This window comes from Mixophyes fleayi, chromosome 5, assembly GCF_038048845.1.
Source record: "Mixophyes fleayi isolate aMixFle1 chromosome 5, aMixFle1.hap1, whole genome shotgun sequence".
NCBI lineage: Eukaryota > Metazoa > Chordata > Amphibia > Anura > Limnodynastidae > Mixophyes > Mixophyes fleayi.
This window is the reverse complement of record NC_134406.1, coordinates 30543237-30565427: the sequence shown is the minus strand read 5'-3', so window position 1 is coordinate 30565427 and position 22191 is coordinate 30543237. Positions and strand designations below refer to the sequence as shown.

Sequence of the window (22191 nt, the reverse complement as noted above, 5' to 3'; positions counted from 1 at the left end):
TCATATGTTTTTTTATATATATATCATACTTGCCAACTCTCCCGGATTGTCCGGGAGACTCCCGCATTTTGCGAGAGTCTCCCGGACGAGTGTGGCAATCTCCCTGATAGGAAGGGGGAAAAAGTTAGTTTAAACGCCGCGATTCACCCGGAATCGCGGCGTTTAGCCCCGCCCTCACTGTAAAATGACGCGATTTGCGTCATTCCGTCACGGGGGCGGGGCCAAAATGACGCGATTTCGCAGCCCCGCCCCCTGCACGCCCACGTCCCAGCCGGCATCTCCCGGAAAAGGAAAAAAAAATGTTGGCAAGTATGATATATATATGGTTTTTATTTTACATTTTATATCACCTACTCCTGAGAGCGCTGAACTATCACCTCTGTGGGTGTCTGGTTGTTAGTCTATCAGCGAGAGACACTGCCGGTACATTGAAACAGCTGTCGGCCGATGCAAAACAATGATCACACCGTCTGTCAGAGACAGACAGTGTGTATAAAGTTATTTGCAGGACCCGCCCCCTCCTCTTCCAGCATACTGTGCTCGGCTCCACCCCTTCCCCCTCTGAGAAGAAGGTGAGGAGCGGCCATTGCTGAAATATAATCCCCCCACTGCATCTACTGCTGTGCTGACCATCCAGGAGGGAAGAAAAATAGGTAAGTAAACGTTATATTGTAATTAAAATACTTTTTTTTAAAAACTATTAGGAAATAGGGTGTTCCATCCAGGAGCAAACACTGAGGGGGTGTAGTGGGGTATAAAAGCTATGGGGGATGGGGGCATGAAAATTATTTTTTGGTATTGTATTTTTTTGTTTTTTGTATTTATGTATTCTCCCCTGTCCCTCTCATCTACCCCCTCTGGGCCACCTTCTCCTCTGTCCCTCTCATCTACCCTCCCTGTGCCACCTTCTCCCCTGTCCCTCTCATCTACCCCCTCTGGGCCAACCACCTTCTCTCCTGTCCTCATCTACCCTCCCTGTGCCACCTTCTCCCCTGTCCCTCTCATCTACCCTCCCTGTGCCACCTTCTCCCCTGTCCCTCTCATCTACCCTCCCTGTGCCACCTTCTCCACTGACCCTCTCATTTACCCCCCCGTGCAATCTTCTCCCCCGACATTCTCATCTACCCCCTTGCACCATCTTTTCCCCTATTCCTCTTACTTGTCATCCTGCAACCCACTTACAACACTGGGTATATATGTGTTTAAAAATCCAAATTTATATAGTGTATGTTGTGTAATGTACAGGAAATAGAAAATTTGTCATTGTTGTATTTATAAGCTATGATTTCTATTTTTCTCCACATTTAGCTTCTATTGCTGTGCAAAAAATACAGGTGTAGCCGAGGGCTCTTATATTTCTTCCCTACAGTGAGAGAAATTTGTATAGGTTACACCTGTATTTTTAAGGCTACCAGCTACACAGCAATACAAAAGAATGATGTGGCTAAAAATAGAAGTCATAGCTTAAATTATAATATATATTATTATATCAGCAAGTAATTTTAAATAAATTCCAGCTGTTACTGCAGTAACTTGCCATCGGGCAGAAGTGGAGATTGGACAGTGTTGAAAGCATCAGGCATCAGTGCACCTGGACTGCAGCCTTGCGGGCCAGGAGGAGGTAAGAGTTGTTATTTTTTTTTACACTCCACCTTGAACCAAATACTGACATATTTATTTATATATTGTTTGCTTTAGACAGCCAGATTAGGGGGGGGGGGGGGGGGCGGGATTGGCTGAAATTTTGCCTAGGGTGCCTAGTGACCTTGCACTAGCCCTGCATGAAGGCACCTTGTCTCATGCAAAGTATGGACTTTATTTAGAGCACTTTTTTCTCCAGATCACTGGGATCAAGGAGATCTGGATACTGGGACTCGCTACTTCGGTTATCCCACCCCTGTTTCCAGTATGCTTATGTTATGTATAATGTTTGCTTAAACTGTATATCCATGTTTATCTGTAATGAAGCTGTAGCCATCCTGGGGAAAGACTGATCCTGCAAAGATGGCTCCAAGTGCAGCCTGTTCCATAGGTGCTAAGCACTGGCTCCTGAAACTGCTGGTAGCTGGGCTTTGTGCTTCTAAGTCTGGAGCTTTAGATCTCACTAAATGGCTGGAAAGGGTTAATAGAGGGAGGTTTACACAGATGAGTTAATCATCACTGATCATGCGCTCTTTGGACCTGATGTAGAATTAGAAGCAACTTACACTAACATCCTAAGTGTATATTGCATCCATTAATTTACCTAGGATTCCGAGATGCACGTATCTATAGATCCATGTGACTCGGAATATTATGTAACTTGCACACACTTCGTTTGACACACCTCTTTATCTGCCTTTCGGGGATGTTGCGCCTGATATAGGTCCCAACCAGTGTTCCCGCTAAACTGAGCAATCTGGAAAGGAAAGAGTTAAAAGGTCACTCTAATGAGGGCTCCACCCGGAAGGTTTGCATTCACAATCTGCAGGATGTTTCCTAGTAAGATACAGGTTTAACTCTATCATTTCCAAATGGCTCAGCTTACAGGGAACAGTGGCCCCAACACCATGATTTAACCAGCCCCATGCTGATAGCCCTAGGGCTATTCCCACATTCCAGGGGTGGTGGATGTGTGGCAAAATTAAATTTACAAATCCATTTTGTCCCTGGTTCATTAAAGTTCCCAGCACCCCCAGGCTGCTATTAAGTGTTTGGGCATACTGCCGCTTGTAGTACTACAAGCACCAGCATACCCATGTCTGCCAGTGCATGCAGGCACTTGGGGAATCTTAAGTTTCAGCATGCCCTAGCACCCAGGGCCCGCTGAGACCTGTAGTACACCAGGGAAACTGAAAATAAAGCACACACACAAGTGTAAAAATTATTGTATTGAAATATAAACACCCCAATACATCCCTAATTCACCCTCTTTATTGCTCACCTAGATCCAGGCTCTTCATCAGTAATAAATACAAGGATCCTGGACTTGGCAAAATAAAAAACCCTCTTAAGCGACGCAATAATAGGTCCCATAATAAATGAGCTCTTAGGGCTAGATTTACTAAGCTGCGGGTTTGAAAAAGTGGGGATGTTGCCTATAGCAACCAATCAGATTCTAGCTTTCATTTATTTAGTACCTTCTACAAAATGATAGCTAGAATCTGATTGGTTGCTATAGGCAACATCCCCACTTTTTCAAACCCGCAGCTTAGTAAATCTAGCCCTTAGTGTCTGTACAATCATAAAACCACTGGCAAGTGAAGTGAACAACATTGATTAATTTGTTATAATGGTACCTATCAAAAGGTGAGATATATTAGGCAGCAAGTGAACAGTCAGTTCTTGAAATTGATGTGCTGAAGGAAAAATGGGGAAGCGTAAGGAACTGAATGACTTTGACAAGGGCCAAATTGCAGATGACTGGGTCAGAGCATCTCCAAAATGACAGGTCTTTTGGAGTGTTCCCTCTATGCAATGGTTAGAACCAAATAAAAGTGGTCCAAGAAAGGACGACTGGTGATCTGACGACAGGGTTAGGGCGCCCAAGGTTCATTGATGCTCGTGGGGAGCGAAGGCTAACCTGTCTGGTCAACTCCCACAGCAGAGCTGCTGCAGCACAAATTGCTGAAAAAGTTAATGCTGGCTATGATAGAAAGGTATCAGCACACACAGTGCATCACAGCTTGTCCTGGTAGGGTACCGGCAACAAGTCTGGACTAGGCTGTAGGATTCTAAGCGGCAGTGTCAAGCAAGACGTAGAACACTCGGAACTCCAACGGATAATCTCTCCACTTTTCCAGTCAATAAGGGTATTATGACTGCGAAGCCAGGGATACCCCAATATCAAAGGAGCAGAGGAACAGGTAATAAGATAGAAGGAGAGTTCCTCCATATGGAGGGCTCGTACTGACAACCGAACCATTGGCGTCCTAGCGGGAATCCTTCCCCCAGGTAAGGGGTTACCGTCCAAACCACATGTGGTGATGCTTGATCCTAACTTGATATGCGGAATATTAAGCATCCGAGCCAAACGTATATCCAGGAAATTACCGGCCGCACCACTATCAAGAAAAGCTTTCAAATCCGTGGATTTAGACATCCAGGGACTAATAAAGAATTTTCTGAAGAGGTAATCTGGAGACCCAAGCGCACCTCTTCACCTGCACTTAGGCTTTGGAGTTTCCCGGCTTATTTGGACATGAACGTACTAAGTGGCCTGGTTGACCACAATACATACACAAGCCTAGTGAGCGTCTTCTGGAGCGTTCCTCCGGAGGCAAGCGGTACGCGCCCAACTGCATGGGTTCAGAGGAATCGGGCAAAGTGGTACCGGAGCTGGAGAATAAGTCCATAGGAGCAGAGGACTCCCGTTCAGTCTTCCTTTCTCTGATCCGACGATCAATTTTTATAACGAGTTGCATCAACTCCTCCAGTGAATCGGATACCGGATACTGGACTAAGGAGTCCTTAATCTGCTCGGTAAGTCCTAAGCAAAATTGACTTCGCAATGCTGGATCGTTCCAGGCACTATCAGTGGACCATCGCCGGAATTCTGCACAATATTCTTCCGCAGAGCGTCGTCCTTGCCTCAACGTTCGGAGATGAGACTCAGCTGAGGCTACCCTGTCTGGGTCATCATACAATAACCCCAAAGCTTGGAAAAAGGCATCCACGGACTGCAAGGCTGTGCTTGTTGAAGGCAAGGAGAAGGCGCAAGACTGAGGGTCACCCTGCAGTAAAGAGATGATAATTCCTACCCTTTGTGGTTCAGAACCAGAGGAACGTGGTTTCAGGCGGAAGTACAGCTTGCAGCTCTCTTTGAAATTACGGAAGGCTGTCCTGCTTCCAGAGAATCGGTCAGGCAAGTTCATTTTAGGCTCTGGTGTGTCACCAGCGGGGACTTGCTGGAGCTGCAGGTCTCTGGAAACCCCTTCTTGGACTGCCAGGCGCTGGGATAAATTCTGCACAACTTGAAAAATCGCCTGTATCTGATTTGCCAGGATCTGAGCTGGAGACAGGTTCGGCTCGTCGTTGTCCATGGCCGTATAATACCAATCTTCCTCGGCCGGTTATAATGTTAGGAACTCCCAAGCCAGTACAGTGAAACTCGGGGACTACTCTGAAGGCCCGGTGTTCGCTGGAGCCCCTAGTGGTGGGGACAGACTTGGCTGCGGGCCGACCGAGGGTCGAGTAACGTATATTGACTTAAAGGAGAACCCAGGAGTGGAGTGATTGGCAAGCTGTAGTGAGAAGGAGATCCAAGGTCAAAGGTCACTAGCACAGGTACAAAATCCGGGGACAAGCGAAAGGTCAGACACACAGGCAAAAGGAGCAAAATCCGGAAACCAAGCAAAAGGTCAGGGTCAGAAGTGAAGGTTCAATGGTCCAGGAACAAGCAAAGGTCAAACACGGGTAGTCAATCAAAGGTAATAATAACCAAACAGAGAGAACAAGCAGGCAGCAGAACTGAGGAAAGAATGCTATAACCGGCAATGAGGCTGCAGACCTCACTGCCTTAAATACCAGTATCAGCCAATCAGAGCTTAGCTCTGATACTAGTCACAGCCCCTGCCTGATTGCACCAGACTGCGCATGTGCCCTACTATTTAGTGCGCCCAGAGCGCCTAGGCAAACCTCCCAGCGTCCGGCCGTTGCCCTGGCAACGGTCGGGCCAGATTTCCGGAAGTGACATCCCGGTCGCCATGGCGACGGCTGGGACGTTCAAACACACAGGAACTGAGTCGCGGTGGTGCCCGTGGCCGCCGCTCCTCGTGACAAATATTTAGTAGGGGCATGCTAAACTCAAGTGCCCACAGCCACGGCCGTAGCAAGCTTTACCGCCGTCAAGGTAATCTGATTTTCTGGGGCTAGTCTAAGTTGAGCCTGCGGGTCGGGCGCCAATTACTGCTGCCAGACATGCTGGCTCAATACAGTGTATAAAAAGGTTTTTTTAAAAATGCGTGGGTACCTCCCCTTCTAATGATATTAAACCTAGTGCTGCCAAGTTAGTGCTGGTTGCCACAAAATCGGGGAGAAAAAGCATGGGGTTCCTCCGACTTCACGAAAACCAGCACTAGGCAAGTGAGCTTGGTCTGTTGGCACTATTGAAGGGGAACCTGCTGCAGTGAGTTCCCCTGCCATAATGACATACAGCCTCAGGCCGTTCAACATGGGGCTGAATTCCCTAGGGAGGGGCGATCCGCAAAAAAATGTGTGGGCCCCCCCATCTAGGGACATCCAGTCCCATGTTGAAAGCCCTAGGGCTCTCTCCACACCCCTGAATGGTGGGCGTGGGGTAATAAAATGTGTGAAAAATAAAAAAAATGTAAAGAACACTATATTTCTTTTTGGAACTACAAGTTCCAGCCAGCCCAGGCTGCTGTTAACAGTCTGGGCATGCTGGTATTGTAGAACTACAAGCCCTAGCATACCCATGACAGCCAGGGCATACTGGCACTTGGAGAACCACAAGTGCAAGCATGCCCTGACATCCAGGGCCCATTGAGCCATGTAGTTCCACAAAATAAAATGTATATAAACCACACCCCTCTTTGACACATTTCTTTGTTAAAAATAAAAAAATAGAATGTAAACAAATCAGACACCTCTTTGTAACCACAACATTTTATTAAAAATAATAAATCTCCAAATACTTACCATCTGATGTCTTAATCTGTAATTGATCCAGTCATGTAAGCTTTTAATCCATAATGCTTGAAACCATAAAAAATTCCCATAATATTCCCTGGTCCAGTAGTTATCCCAAAAAAAACACATTCCAAGGTCCAGTAATTGTCCATAAAAAACACATTCTCAGGTCCAGATGTTGTCCAAAAAACCACATTGCCAGGTCCTGTAGTTGTTTATAAAAAACATTTTGCCGGATCCAGTGGTTATACAAAAGCAACACATTTCCAGGTCCAGCAGTTGTCCAAAAAAACCACATTCCCAGGTCCAGTAGTTGTCCAAAAAAGCACATTCCCGGGTCCAGTAGTTGTCCATTAAAACACATTATCAGGTCCAGTAGTTGTCCATAAAAAAATATTTCAGATCCAGTAATTGTCCATAAAAAAACACATTCTCAGGCCGAGTAGTTATCCAAAAAACACATTCCCAGGTCCAGTAGTAGTCCAAAAAAACCCATTCCCAGGTCCAGTAGTTGTCCAAGAAAACACATTCCCAGGTCCAATAGTTGTCAATAAAAAACACATTCCCTGGACAAGTAGTTGTAAAACAAAGCCCACATTCCCAGGTCCAGTAGTTATCCAAAAAATCACATTGCCAGGTCCAGTAATTGTCCATAAAAACACATTCCAAGGTCCAGTTGTTGTCCAAAAAAACACATTCCCAGGTCCAGTAGTTGTCCAAAAAAACCACATTCTCAGGTCTAGTAGTTGTCCATAATGAACACATTCCCCGGTCCAGTAGTTGTCCATAAAAAAACACATTCCCAGATCCAGTAGTTGTCCATAAAAACGTATTCTCAGGCCCAGGTGTGCTCCATAAAAACATGTTCCTAGGTCCAGTAGTTGTCCAAAAAAACATTCCTAGGTCCAGTAGTTTTTTTAAAAAGAAAAACACATTCCCAGATCCAGCAGTTGTCCAGAAACCCGACATTCCCAGGTCCAGTAGTTGTCCAAAAACCACATTCCTAGCCCAGTAGATGTAAACCCCCCCATTCTCAGGTACAGTAGTTGTCCATAAAAACCACATTCCCAGGTGTAGTAGTTGGCCATAATGAACACATTCCCCGGTCCAGTAGTTGTCCATAAAAACACACACTCCCACATCCAGTAGTTGTCCATAAAAAATACATTCCCAGGTCCAGTAATTGTCCAAAAAAACACATTTCCCAGAATTAGTAGTTTAAAAAAAGCCCCACATTCCCAGGTCCAGTAATTGTCCATAAAAGACCACATTCCCAAGTCCAGTAATTGTCCAAAAAAACATATTTCCAGGTCCAGTAGTTGTCCAAAAAAACATTCCCAGGTCCAGTAGTTGTTCATAAATAACACATTCCCAGGTCCAGTAGTAGTCCATAAAAAGCACATTCTCCAGTCCAGTAATTGTAAAAATAAGCTACATTTCCAGCTCTAATAGTTGTCTAAAAAAACCACATTGCCAGGTCCAGTAGTTCAAAAAAATTACATTTCCAGGTCCAGTAGTTGTCCAAAAAACACATTCCCAGGTCCAGTTTTTGTCCATAAAAACATAGTCCCAGGTCCAGTGATATTGTCCATAAAAACACATTCCCAGGTCCAGTAGTTGTCAAAAAAAGCTCCACATTCCCAGGTCCAGTAGTTGTCCATAAAAGACCACATTTCCAAGTCCAGTAATTTTCCCCAAAAAAACCCCATTCCCAGGTCCAGTAATTGTCCATAAAAGACCACATTCCAAGTCCAGTAATTGTCCTAAAAAACATATTTCCAGGTCCAGTAGTTGTCCAAAAAAACACATTCCCAGGTCCAGTAGTTGTTCATAAATAACACATTCCCAGGTCCAGTAGTTGTTCATAAATAACACATTCCCAGGTCCAGTAGTTGTCCATAAAAAACACATTCCCAGGTCCAGTAGTTGTCCATAATAAACACATTCCCAGGCCTAGTAATTGTTCATACAAAAAAAAATGCTCACAAATATTTCACAGATAATTGAAAAAAATCTTCTTCTGTATTGAAGCCAAAATAATCCACAGGATCCTGAAAGGCAAAAAATAAACTCATAAACAGCACAATGTTAAACTGTGATCCTCTATGGAAGATCAACCCGCGCACCATGAAATATTAACATACGCTAGGTCTATTTATAAGCTAGGGGGTTTCCCATGAGAGCATGCTATAGTGCCACCAGCCCCGGCTTGCTTGCCTAGTACTGGTTTTCAGAAAATCGGGGGAACCCTATGACCCCCCTCTCCCAGATTTTGGGATAACCAGCACTAGGCTGGCAGCACTAGGGTTAATATCATTCGGAGGGCGGACCCCACACATATTTTTAACACTCTTTTCTTTACACTGTATAGAGCCAGCGGGTCTGGCGGCTGTAATGGCGCCGGACCCACAGGCTACTGCAGGCACTGACAGGTACAGATGTATCTACAGCGTCCTATGTAGTAGAGTACAACAGATCTGCACCCGAATTCAACGGATCGGATCTTGAGATCTGTGGCTTGATGAATTTGGGAGCACACAAACCTTAGATACGTGTGTATAATACTGAACAGGGGTTGTGCTCAGAATACATGCCATGTGGAATGAGGTCCTATGAATTTGCACATGCAGTCATTTCAATAGCCCATTTATTGAAATAAATGGGTAATTGAAATAAACAGGAAAAGGTCTGCTAATAAAAAAATATCCTTTTTTTTTCTTTAAAGTGTCCCCCCAAAAAATAAAGCCCTATAGATTACAGTGCTGGACTTGAAAGGAAATGTCTTCAATTTGAAATCCAAAAGGGAAAGTCAATAATTTTTTTTTTACTCCATGGGAAATAAAAAAAAACATATCACACCTCAATAGAGATTAATTGAATAAAAATATGTAAAAACAGCGTCCAAAGTGAGCAGGATGCCACACCTGTCACAAATTAATTGTATTTCTATTGATGGGGGGAAAAAACAATTATCAGTCCAGTGCAGATCCACTGATGTTTATGGCCCAGCAATTTAAATTTTGATTATGTACACAATGAATGCCCAGAGATGAATGGACTTCTTTACGTGTGACATATTTTTTTGTCCAAAACATGGTTTCACAATTGAATTGCATACAGATTCAAGTGTGTATGCAAATAGGAATGTATGCATTGTATAAAATGTTATTTTTTTTTACATGCAGGTGCATGCTTTGCACTTATGTTGAAAAGATGCAGTGTTTGAACACCAATGGGTGACCAGCCTAGTATGTAATAAAAGATTAATATAGTTCAAAATATATAAAAACAACAATATGCAAACTGAGCAAATCTAGGCCATTAGATCTATAAATCACTGTTGGTATCTATAATGGGTGCAGTGCACAAGGACCCCATGTCGCCCGCCCTGCACCCAGAATTTTATACTGCTGCCAGAATTATTATTTTTTCCCCCTTGGCTGAGAAGCTCTGCTCCATTATGTCCTCACCGCATCTGCACAGCTTTGTAGCGTCTCCTATACTGCGCCAGTTGGCCTGGTCTCCTAAGGCTCACTTACACTCCTCCCTTCCTGGCTCCCCAGCCAGACTTGATGACACATCACAAGACAGTAGATCCATTCGCTCCTGGCTCCTGCATTGATAGCTCAGTGCTAGTGGATGGATCTACTGTCACATGACTCACCAAGTCCGGTCGGGGAGCAAGGAAGGGAGGAGCTAGAATGATCTCTCTGAGCCGACGCAGTGAAGGCATAAGCAGAGCTTTACAAAAATAATTCTGGCGGCAGAATAAAATAAAAGTGGTAGTGGGTATGGTGACATTAGAAACAATAGTTTCCACCCATTTACATACATTTTACTAGTATTAAAACGCTAGTAGATCACTTGTAATTGACGCTAGTGGGTATGAGACCTAAGACTACGCTACATTTGCATGTTGTAGCCACTGTGGCAGGACTCAGCTATAGAAAAGGGTTGCAGAGAATTTGAAATATAGTGTTCCATTGTCTGCTGACAGGTCAGTAATAAAGAATTCGTAAGATTAATCTGAGCTGGCAAACAAGAAATCACAATGTGTGCTGGAAAACATTCAAATCTTCCCCAGAACCTCATCTTTAGTATATAGGAACATTGGTTTTCTTCAAAGTCGCATTAACAGTCCGTAAACTATGAGGGACAAGTATTTCAATCAGACGGACAATAAGAAAATATTGTAATTTTTAACCTGCATTATGCAAAATACAGGTTGTACGTGAAAACAGGAAGCACATAAAATAAAGTATGTTTCTTAAATAAAAGCAACTATGAAGTTCAGGATGACAGACAGATCCTTTGTTTTTTTTTTTATTTTGCTCCATTGTCTTGTATTTTACTTGGCAATGTTAATAGTCCCCGTATTGATGGTACTCCACATTAAAGGACACACATGTACTGTAAGCCTCTTGACTCTTTACTCTCAGGTTTGCACGTTCCACATCAAACATATTCTCTAAAACACCAGAATCTTAACACAATAAAGCAAAGTACTCAATATTTCCGATAACCTTAAGCATCAAAGGCACGAAAACTAACATATAACTCCATATATCACTCAGACATTTCAGTAACAAAATAGTATTGGTGAAACTGTAACAACTTGTATATCTATGTTATGTTTTATGTATATTTGAATAGTATTGGAAAGCCATGTAAATTAAACACTGGTCTAGCAAAACAAGCACACTTCATGTTAATACATTGGGATATATATACAGTAGGAATATAGTGAAAGGCGCACTACAGCTAAATGCAAATTAGTCCACTATGAAGCATATTCAAATATACAGTATATGTTTGTGTGGGTTTCCTCCGGGTGCTCTGGTTTCCTCCCACACTCCAAAAACATACTGGTAGTTTAATAGGCTGTTGACTCTAACTCTAGTCTATGTGTGTGTATGTTAGGGAATTCAGACTATAAGCTCCATAGCGACAGGGACTGATGTGAGTGATAAATATTCTCTGTACAGCGCTGCGGAATTGATGGTCGCTGTATAAATAAATGGTGATTATAGGACAGCCATCAATGCAGTAAAAAACAAACTAATTTACTGAGCTGAATTGGTCTAGGACAGTGTTGGCTAACATGTGACACTCTAGGTGTTGTGCCAGCATGCTTTGCCAATATATAGCAGCTTATTGCTGTAAGGGTTTGCTGGGACTTGTAGTTTCACAACACCTGGAGCATCACAGGTTAGCCAACATTGGTGTAGGAGCACTGGGAACACAATACTGAAGCAGAGCTATTAAGGCCATACTCTACTCACTTGTAATGATCCCAAGGTGTATATTTACTAAACTGCGGGTTTGAAAAAGTGGATATGTTGCCTATAGCAACAAATCAGATTCTAGCTGTCATTTTGTAGAATGCACTAAATAAATGAAAGCTAGAATATGATTGGTTGCTATAGGCAACATCTCCACTTTTCCAAACCTGCAGTTTAGTAAATCTAGCCCCATGTGTCCTTGTTGTATTCTGTTGAAAGTCCAATTACATACAGGCTTTTTTTTTTAATAGTTTTTTTTAATGTTTTGTCTTTAATGTCATTATACTAACAGATGACATTGATTGAAAAGTAGTTTTTTTTCTGTGCGTTCTGTTGGGACTTTATATTTCACATATGTATAGGACGTATCTTGCGGTGTATTGTGTGTTAGAGCAGAGCAGATCTAGACCTGTATTCATCTACAGACGTATCTTTACATCCGTTTCTTGTTGGATACGGATGTGCGTATGTCCGATGACATTAGGTTAGTTTTGCGTTCCTTGATGAATGAAGTCCTCTATTACTAATTTGTATTGGCCATGGCTATCATATTAGATATACTTCCTAAATAAATAATTGTACACTGTACATGAACAGTGATTGGCAACAGGCGGCCCTCTGAGCCTTCATCTGCGGCCTCCAATTCTTTCCTGCTTTATTGTCAGATTTGTTTGTTATAGCTCGTGCCATGTTATTACAGATGTTTATTTCTTTGTGTGGGTCCTTTAAAGGTTAGAGGGCCGCCAATGCAGCCCTTCAACTGCAGCAGGTTGCCTATCACTGTTGCAGGGCCAACGGAACACAGTAAGTGTGGTGCCAAGTGACATCACCCCTGAAGGTGCGAGTCCCTGCTCTGAACAGAGCATGGATTGGAATAGGCTTGGGGCTATAGGGGAGAGCTCAGCATAGGCTGTGCCTACATGCTTATGTCACACTGCTAGACTCTCCATACTTCATGGTCTTATCAGTAGGAATTTATGTAGAACACACCCAAAAAGCAAAAACAAATAAAATAAATAAACGCAACACAAAATGGCCCAAAACAATGGCACATTAAGGGCTCTCACCCACATTTATTCCATGTGTTTTACTAGTGTTTTTAATATTAGTAAAACCAATATAAATGGGTCTGACACTAGAAACAATTGTTTCTAGTTGTACTATACCCAGTGCCGTTTTATTAGCTCTTACTAGCATTACAGTGTCGTTCTGGCTTCTGGAAAGCACCATGTTCTTATTTTTGTATTTACCATGGGTAAACATATGGGGAAGCCTACAATGAGATCCAAATTATTGTACAAACACTAGTAACAAACACGTTTCACATGCACTTTTAATAGCATTTCTTCTAAAATAATTGTAGTTGTTTTATTGAAAGAGGATATGGGGGATGCGAGACACAAGCCTCTTTTAATACATATCATAGTAGCATAAGACATTAATCAATGTTCATATTTATATAATATATATCCATAAACAAACTTTCAGATGAACTATGAGCTTAAGAAAAAGAAAGCTTAAGAGTAAATGAGTCACCCTAGGAGTGTGGTGGGATGGGGGGGGGGTGGTTGGGGCTTATTACTATAGGTTTGGGTAGAAGAAAGAACAAAAGGTGGGAGATAGGGGAGAGCTGTAATAGGATATTCTGGTCAGCCGTCTGCCCTGTGTTATGTTTGTCTGAGATACTATGGTTTGCCGTTTGCATTGGCGTCAGATTGGTACAGATATTCCTGCAATGCTGCTCTCAGTAACTTGGCTTGTTGCAGGAATTCTGGCAATTGCAAGGACTTCTTGACATGTGTATGTATTGCAGTTTTCTAGTCTGCTGTATGCACCATGCTATAGATATAAAACTATACTAATGGACAAGACTCGGGAGCAACTGAGTACTGTGCAAATATATTTAGCTCAATGATAAAGAGTGGCAGCTATGAGGGAAGACTGGAACTTCAGTTATATGGGTTTATATAGTAGCTTGTGGCCTACATCACATTAGGTCAATCATTGAGGATGCTCATATGTGCTGTATACCTGCAAGAACTGTCAGCAGGGGGGGGGGTGCTTTTTTCAGTTGTCAACCACACTGCAGTTGGCCACATTTAGTACATGCCTGATGAATCTCTCAATGTGCATGGTAGTCTCTGGGTTGGGAAAGTCGCATGCCAGTTTTTGAGTGAATACTGTTATGTACCTCTTGTAAAAAACTCATAATCTAGGGGCAATTCCACCATATGTGGGAAAGTAATTCACAGTCTGGACATGAGATAACAGTAACCAATAACATGTTGAAATAAGACCTTCAGATGAGTTAAGACAGAAGCTATCTGAAAGTGAGTACTGGATCAGATTATGTGAGGTCACCAGGGAACTGTATAAATGTTTGGTATTGGAAGGTGCTATTAGCCTCTCATAGTTCTTGGAATTCTGAAAAGAAACGTAGGGGGGTTAGTTTCAGCACAAATTTTATGTTGTGCTTTTACCCAAATGCATTGTAGATGGTTCTAGGAAAAACCGGATTGCTCCATACAGAAGTCATCCTTGTGGGGCTATCTATCAATGTATAGACTCACGCAAAGATTCCAAATGGGAAGTGAGAAGCTGAAACTGGGGAAGGGGGAAGGTGCAGGTGATTTATAGGCGATACCCAAATAGCACTACGGAGGAAAGAGGCCAAGTTGACCCATCTCAATGTCAACCCACATTCTGGTGTGTGTATGTGTATGTCAGAGGATGGACTGAGCTAAATGTGCTGCTAGGTAGTACTGCTGAATATTGGGAAGAACCAGTCCGCTGTCAATAAGGTGTTTATGTAGAATGTGCATGTGTATCCTATCACATTGCTGGAGGTTCTTCAGAAAAAGGGAATGAATTCGGACTGGGAGATTTTGGAATAACTAAAAGAGTCTTCGAAGAACGGTCGTCTTAGTCACAGCTATGTAGCCTATCCAAGGGAAATATATATTATTCCAGGTCTTAAGGTTCCTCTTAATCATCTCAATTAGTGGAGGGAAATTTGCAGTAAAGAGCTGGACATATGTTTTGGTCAGATTGAACATTCCCATATTTCTAATTTTAAGTTAATTTTAGAATTGGCTACTGCTCAGTAGTGCTGAAGATCCTTACACAGGATGGGAAGTGAGGTGTGGGGAGTTAGTAATTGTAAAGTGAACGTTATCGGCCTATAAGATAACATATGTTCCAAGGGGCAAACTCTAGCTCTAGAAATGTTTGGGTTTCTATGTATTCTGGCAGCCAGAGCTTCTATGAGCAGCACCAACAATAAAGGGCACCCTTGTCTCCTGCCATTTGTAAAAGGAAACACGCAGATGGAGAAGCTATTCGCCAAAACCGTTGCTGTGAGATTATCAGGTAGAGGGCCTGAGTCATTAGGGCACGCATACTGAGCGCATCATGCAGTTGTTCTCAATGGCACGTAAATCGGCTCTGCCTATTCCCGCAGTCAGCGAGGAACGGATCTCAAGATACGTGTGGTGTTGACTATGGGTGTAGGTTCACTCTGCTGTACTAGACCAGACACTGCAGGATGCGTACAATACGTATGTGGAACATGAAATCTCAAAAGAACACACAGAATTTTTTTTTTTTATCAATTAATGTTACCTGTCAATATTATAGTCATTTATAATTAGAAAGAAAAACATTAGGGTTAGGCTGTCCTTAATGTCTACTGTACATAACATACATTTTTACAGTTGGTCCTGATTGCAGACACATGTTATAACATGCATTCGATACTGACTCAGGACTTAGAGTAGCCCCTTAACTGGTGCAAGAGATACGTCAGAAAAACAAGAAACTCTCACACAGAACTTCATTCCGATGGGGCTGCATTCGCTTGAGTTTGGCACGCCCACATTGTGCATTGTGTACGGGTGCATGCCCATTCCCGGCCCGTTCACTCCTGGAAATCGTAGACTGATGTAACTTGCATTTGCGTTGGCATACAGAGCGGTCTTGTTTCGTTGATGGACAATTGTTCTCGTTCTGGTTATGCGTAGAAGGGAATTGCATACGATACATTCCTTAATGACCCAGAGTCGCTGTATCACGTGTAAAGGGAACACTAATGCCAACAACTTGATAAGTGTAAAGCATAAAGGGCCAAGCAACTCTATCGAAGGCTTTTGCTACATCTACGGCCTTCAACCTGTTCACTGTCCTCATTCTGACAATATCAGATCTTTGTTATTGAATATTCAAATAACATTATTACTTTATTATCTGCTCGGCTTAAAGACAAAAACAAGACTTCATGGAAGATTTTTTTATCTGTCGCTATGTTTTTTCTACAGTTACTATAAACATATTTCCTGGAATCCATGAACTATTCTTATATGTTCAGCTGCCTCTTTGAGTGTATCAATTTTATTTTCCTGAAGTGTAGCTTATTATGATTTTATTAAAATGGACCTGCCACCATAAAATAAGATGACTCTTTAATGGAAGCGTTTCATACTCATGGCATAGAAAATAAAAATGGGTGTGTAAAACAGATTGAAACCACAGTAAATTGAAGGAGAGCAACACATTTATTTACTAACCACAGAATATGTGAACGTGCAGAGCATTTTTCATAATGATAATGAAGTACAATTGTCTTTGAAGCATATGATAGCATTTGCCACCTCTGGCTTTAAAGCGTAACAATGCATAGACCTTAAAAAGAGATTATTTGCTAATAGCGGCGGCTCTTCCTCTCTGCACTGTGCTCCCAGGACCTGTTTGCCATGGACTCGCCTGAGTGCTAACTCTCCTATTTCAGCAGGTGTTTCCATGGTTTTAGGATGAGGGAACTGATGAGTTCTTTGACTGATGAGACCGGGCTGGTCTGTCATGTTTGGATTGAGGACTGGTTGCTACTTCAGGTTCCGAGGATGGCTCTATCCGGATGGTTGGAGAGGATTTGATTTCTGCTGATGATGTGGTACCTGACTTCTCCGATTGCCGCAGTTCTAGAGAGGATTTGTCAGGGTCTGGTGTATGTTCCAACAAACTTGTTCAAAGTTTGCACAAGCATTTTGTGGCGTAGGATGTCCAGGGGGCGCGGAGGTGGGATTTGGCTTGGGTCGCAGTATTACTGAATGCTAACTGGTGCTTTATGCCAGTGTGGCCATTTTTGCATTGTATGTTTGTCTGTGCGTGATAAGATCTACAAGGGTCATTATGTGGACATGTTCGCCCTTGCAGAGAAGGCTATGAAGCTAGTGGCCGTGGAGGGGAAGCCAGTTACAAGGCCTATCATGACTGACATGTATGTTTTTGCAGCCTTCTACTTGGAAACCAGGCCTCACAAGTACATATATGTGTTTAAATGAATGAGGAACTCAGGGCTAGGTATGATGGGAAACCGAGTCTTCTTCTTGGTATTTAAGGACATTGCGGTTTGGTAGAAGGTTTCTCTGGAGGGTTTGGTTTGGCTCCTTGGGCACCCCGACTCAAAATCTGTCTCTGCTCAGGAGTCCTGACACGCCATTTCCTTGTGGTGGTAACAACTATGTCTGCACCAATGCCCACTGTTTCAGAGGAACCGTGTGCAACTTCTTGCACACGTGTCTGCAATTTGACAATGTTAAGGCCATGGGTTTAATTTTGCATATGTAGTCTGATCTGGCTTGATTACATTCCTTAGGGCCTGACTTGGTGCTCTGCTGGTCCAATATAGTTTCCTGGAGTGTGTGGAGGAATTTTCCCAATAGGTTGCTGAAAATATGCGTAGGAAGATAAATTCTGTGGTGGGCAGGTTTGTGCACTTTATTGGTGGTTTACGGATTGAGCATCGTTTAATTAAGGTCCATTGTGCTCACCTTTATAGGTCATATGGAGTTCACTTGATGGAGGATGGGTTTGTTCGTTGGGCAGATTTATGAGAGTTTAGTGCATTTTGTTTGGTAGGCATGGTGGTGGGCCTTGGTTCTTGAGGGAACCAGCAGTGGATGGAAAACATTGAGCAGTCAGTGGCCTATGCTTGGTGGGCACACATTAGGTTAATTTATGTCATGATAGAACCCGCCTCCCTTTGAAGAGTCAGGCCTTGGTTTCAGAACAGACACTGTCCTCTGGGCAGGTTTGTTGGTTGGATTCCATTAGCCCAGAGGGGACGTGGGTTCCCAGATGCATGGGATAAGGGATACCCAAGTTTAAAGATTAGAGTGCGCACGGGTTAAATGGCTCCACACGTATTTATATCGTGAGGGTAAATGACCCTCACTGTGATTTAAAGACATTGGTCCTAGCCAAACTGCTTATCATTTTCTCATCCACCATATAATGTTTGTATTTTAATAATCTCCTTTATTTGCCAAGCTCTGTTTTCGTGTCCTTTACTTATTAGTATATTGGTATGAAGTCATGTAAAATGGGGGGATTATTATGTGAGAACATCAACCATTAAGGATTTTAAGAAGATTTAATATCACATTCAGAGCACCTGTGGCAAAAAAGTTACATTTACATAAACTGCCTCAGAGTAGAATATATTTAATAAAATATCATTGCATGTGCTGTTTCTCTTTAATTCTCCATACACCCTGCACTTTAATGTTCTTGTAAAGTTTGTTCTCTTTTAACATCTGCCAGACACCTCTCCTTCTCTTCCTGAATCATTCACAGGCTCAGTGAAGCCTCTCCAGTCATGGATGATTACAAAGCAGTGAAGCTAAATCAAGTTCTTCCATAAACTGCAGCCAATTAACACACAGATTAAAGTTTCATTAATTTTTATAGATGACGATTATACCGCCCAAGACAAATGAGCATTTTCCCAAGGGTTGTATATATGGGTCAAATCTATTTCATATTTATATTGCTCTTAGTGTGTTGTTCGGGACACAAACATTATAATGTGCCTTTAGTCTACATACAGTGGAGGACGCCATTTTTATGGGCAGAACCATTATTCTTGAGAATGTTGCCTATTAATTCCCTAGGAACTAGTGACATTAATGGCATAAGGCACTTTGTCCCACCAAGTTCAGAGGTGCTGTTAATTTGAATGTCAATAAGAAGCTGGTTAATTGTTAGGATGAATAAACAATGTAAAACAAATTCAAACTTTAACAATAATTCTAGTACTTTAATCTTTTATTTTTCCTTACCTATTTATTGGGCTACTGTTAGTGTGTATCTGCATCTAAATGGCATAAACTAGGTGTAAGTTACATAGTGACACATTTTGGAAGGCACATCTTCATATATTCTAGTCATAGGTGAAGTAAAGTCCAGATCCTGCTCATATCCAGGCCAGAGATTTACTGCTTCTACCCCGCAGATAATTAGATGAACTTATATGGCAAAACGTCACTGAGCAGACTTATATGATAGATTATGCTTTGGAGGGAATTCAATTGGCTGCATTGCTGATGAAAGTAATGCAGCCTGTGGACTATTACTGTTACTACGGTAATAGTGCGCATAATTACCGCTAGTATGGTAATCTTTATCGCTGGTTTTTGCTCGCGACTCGGGGAAAAGCAAGCAGAAATCCGTGTTAAATTTACTGTATTAATGGTAATACGTTTAACGCAGCGTTATTCCGGGGATATTGTATTCCCCCTTTGTATCTGTCTTTATTAGGCTTTAATAATTCTGCAATTCCATTCACTAAATCTGTTTCTATAAGCAGTTTCCAATCACTGTCTGTACCATTTATTATGTTCGGTATCAATACCATATGTTTAACAGGGATGGAAACGAAATCCCGGAGGTGGAAATGCTGATACTTATCCTGGTTTCTTTCTTTCTTATCTGTGGTTTCTTTTTTTGCCAAGCTCGTTCCTGTGTAATATTTGGGTTCATTCAAGCAAGAAGAAGAGAACAGTTTTTTAGGCTACACCTGTGGAATATTTTTTTGCTTTTTTTATGGACAACTACAGGACCTGGAATGTGTTTGGGTTTTCAATTTAACAAGCCTAGTGGATTAAAAGCTAAGAAAAATGTGGATCTCGCAGATGAACAACACAGATGTTGGTAAGTATTTCTGGGTTTATTTACTTTTTTATTAAAATGCTCTGGTTAAAATGAGGAGTGTGGTTTTTCTTTAATTTTATTTTGTGGGACTACATGGCACAGTGGGCCCCTAGTTCTATAAGCACCAACATGCACAGACTGTTAATGGCAGCCTGGGCTTGCTGGAACCTGTAGTTCGACAAACTAAAATTGTGCATAATTAAATAAACACTTTTATTACCCCAGACCTCAGACTTCAACTCTCTAGGAAATCCAGCCCAGTGCTGACTAGCCTGTGGCTGATTGGCATCATGGCAGGGGGAACCCACGCAGCAGGTTCCTCTGCTATAGTGCCACCAGCTCCGGCTGGCTAAGCCTAGTGCTGGTCATAGTAAAATTGGTGGGTCCGTGGCTATATTGCCACCGTGTCTGCCGGCTGCCAGCATCATGCGTTTAGGTGTTTTGGGAGGTAGGGGTGCAATTTAAACCTTTAGTACTGTTTTCATTTTTTTTAAGTGTTTTGTGTCGGACCCACTGGCATTGCTTGTTAAATATCAACGTTGTGACTGTCGACAATCATAATGTCTACATTTTCAGCATATAGGTAATATGGATATGTCTGCACTTATCTTGTCAACATTTTCACCTCCGGGAATATGACTACAACCAGTTTAGCAGGTTGCTAACATATACATTTATTTTCCATGCAATATATATCGGATCGCTTTCTTTAAGAATTACTGTGATTGTTTCAAACCTTAACAGCCTACACACTTAACAAAAGGAACATTTTCAAAGAAAAAAAAATAAGGCATGTTCCATTTCAACTGCTTTGTCGCATTAGGGAATTACTGAGCGATCTTATCTTTGTAAGACAGCTAGAGAAGCCTGCAAACTGTGAGTGTAAATATTGCTGTGAAATTGTGCTTTTGTCTAATCTATAAAAGATTATCTTTCCTGTTACCAGGCTGGAAGATATGTTGTATGACTGGCAAGAATAAACCCACATTTGTGTACTTTTTTTAATTACGATAAAATGTAACTGGGGCTGTCTGTCCGTCCTAAACACTTGGTTAGATATCATCTAGCAGAGTGTATTTAATATTACCCAAATCTATTAAAGTGGGAGAGTCCTCTCACTTCACTGGGCAGGCAGTACATGCATATATTCCGCTACAGAAAGATGTTTTGACTCTATGGGCTAGATTTACTAAACTGCGGGTATGAAAAAGTGGAGATGTTTCCTATAGCAACCAATCAGATTCTAGCTTTCATTTATTAGTGCATTCTGCAAAATGACAGCTAGAATCAGATTGGTTGCTATAGGCAACATCTCCACTTTTTCAAACCCGCAGTTTAGTAAATATACTCCTATATGTTACAGTTGATGTCTAGGACTGTAGCACTGACCCCGACATTTCATTGACATACCACCCAATTGGGGTAGTAAGTGATTAAAGATGTACTCTATTAAAGTGTTAGATGTCTGTGTATGTTAAATTACAAACAGCAGTGCAGTTGTGACCAGATTCTGCACACCCATAGATAAACAACAGCCAGTTAGCAGTTTCATTAACTTGGCGATCCTTCATACAGACAGCAAAGAAATGCCTATGCTTGTGCCAAAAGTTTGTACTTAACTCAATTAAACAGTTCATTGACAGGCAATTTTGGAATACAGTTCATTTCTGGTAACGTCTGGAATTATATAATCTATTTGTGTGAGTTGTGGGGCATCTCTTCTGAATAATTATTTTAAGAAAACGAGCTAACATTCTTCCTATTTTGGTGTTTTTAACTATTTGCATCAACATTCTTCAGAACTCTCTACTGTTCTTCTTTGATACCTTCCAAGACGTTTGCATTCTGTATGCATTGCTGACGGCTCCTACACTGGCTTTCACTTGAGGAATGTCAGTGACGCCTAATACTATTTTGGGACGGTAAGATTACGCTTTATGAGGGTCACTTAAAGAGCAGTGTACCAAATTCCTCAGCATAGTTTTGTGGGAATATAAATTTCCTAGTTCTAATAAACACGTATTGCCCAAATTTACATACAGACAGATTCTCATTCAATATTTGTTCTTCATGTTTAGATTTCAGGATATTATTTTGTCTTGTAACAGTCTGTTTCTAGTACTTCTATTTATATAGATTTTTTTATGTACACATCTGTATATATTTCCATATTGTCTTCAAAATAGGAAAACCTTTCAAATGTTAACAACACAATACGAAACAAATCAGTAAAATAAAAGTGTTATCTTAGCCAGAGGTGGAACTAGTGAGCTGTGGGCCCCGATGCAGGGAG

General features: G+C 41.8%; 1 long non-coding RNA gene across 2 annotated transcripts; it reads left to right on the top strand.

Annotated features, from left to right (window-relative positions):
• The first annotated feature begins 557 nt into the window (after nucleotides 1-557).
• On the top strand, nucleotides 558-21936 carry LOC142157627 (uncharacterized). 2 transcript variants are annotated; one of them, XR_012692531.1, is made up of 4 exons: nucleotides 558-653; nucleotides 1518-1621; nucleotides 19700-19898; nucleotides 21699-21936. It is a non-coding gene; the product is annotated as an uncharacterized LOC142157627 (long non-coding RNA). The 2 variants fall into 2 exon arrangements; XR_012692532.1 differs by lacking the exon at nucleotides 21699-21936 and adding an exon at nucleotides 20643-21108.
• Nucleotides 21937-22191: the final 255 nt, after the last annotated feature.